At 63.2% G+C, this 1,087-nt stretch overlaps 1 pseudogene; it reads right to left on the bottom strand.

The window, feature by feature from the left end:
* Positions 1-451: 451 nt before the first annotated feature.
* LOC115284571 lies at positions 452-1,082 on the bottom strand (annotated as a pseudogene).
* Positions 1,083-1,087: the final 5 nt, after the last annotated feature.

The following is a 1,087-nucleotide window of genomic DNA, read 5'->3' as shown; positions in this document are numbered from 1 at the left end:
TATTCTGCCAAAGAGGGATACATTTTTTGGAGCTAAAAACACTGGCCAGCTCTGGGCGGCTGATATTTGAGCCCTGGGGCTACTTCTCACTTTACAACCTGTTTGTCCACCACCCCCCACTTCAAGTATTAGAGCTTCCTTTGGTGTGAATCGCTTTGAACATCAATAAGGTGTGTTGCTTTTTTTTTTTTTTTTTTTTTTGAAGTTAATTCTTCAATAACCTCCGGAGGTGCAGGGCCAGTTAGGATTTTCAAAACAAAGGACCATGGGTTGCTGGACCCACATCACCATTTCCCCCAACTACCTCCACCCAACCTCTTCGTTTCCAAACCCTCCTGTGTCTCTAAAACGCTCCTTAAAACTCGCCAAGACACCCAGGGTGTCCGGCCTCCCTCCTGTGAATAGAAATGACACTGTTGACACTCGGGGCTCCTGGAAGACCAAGATTAAAAATAGGAGGGGGCGTGCTGAGAGTTGGGGAGAGCTCAGTTTACCTTCACGAAGAGGGTGATGTCGTGCTCCTGGCCCTGGGTCCCCTCTTCGGACGCCTCGCAGTCCTCCCGGGGGCCGTTCACGCGCGCCGGCTCGTTCCCGCTCCCGACGCTGCCCTCCTCCGCCAGGTGGTTGCTGAGCTCGGCCTCTGGCTCCGCGGCCCCGGGAGGCGCGGTCGCCTCCGGATGCGCGCTGCTGTCTGGGGGCTCCGCGTCGCCCCCCGCTGCGGCCTTCTCGCCTGGCCCCTCTGGGCTGCGCTCTCGCCTCTCCTCCTCTGCCTCCTCCATCTCCTCCTGAGGTCCACCCTGGTCCCCTTCCTCGACGGCTTCTGCCTTCGCGTCCCCGGGGGCCGCTTCCTCCGACTCCTCCGTCCCGGGGGCCCCTGCCCGGTCGGCTGCACCCCGAGGCTCCCCAGCGAGCTCCCCGGGGCCGCCGCCGCCCATCTCCGCCGCTGCGGACTCAGTGGCCGCGACCTGGGGCTGGGAGCCGCGGTCCCCTGCGTCCCGGGGTTCCCCCTCGGTCCCAGGCGCCCCTCCCGCCTGCCCCGCCGCGTCCATGCTGGGCCCCTGCGCCCCCGGCGCGCCGCCTCCCTGGT

The sequence above is a fragment of the Suricata suricatta genome, unplaced genomic scaffold, assembly GCF_006229205.1.
Source record: "Suricata suricatta isolate VVHF042 unplaced genomic scaffold, meerkat_22Aug2017_6uvM2_HiC HiC_scaffold_10342, whole genome shotgun sequence".
Lineage (NCBI taxonomy): Eukaryota > Metazoa > Chordata > Mammalia > Carnivora > Herpestidae > Suricata > Suricata suricatta.
The sequence above is the reverse complement of the archived record's forward strand: the minus strand, read 5'-3'. Positions and strand labels throughout refer to the sequence as shown.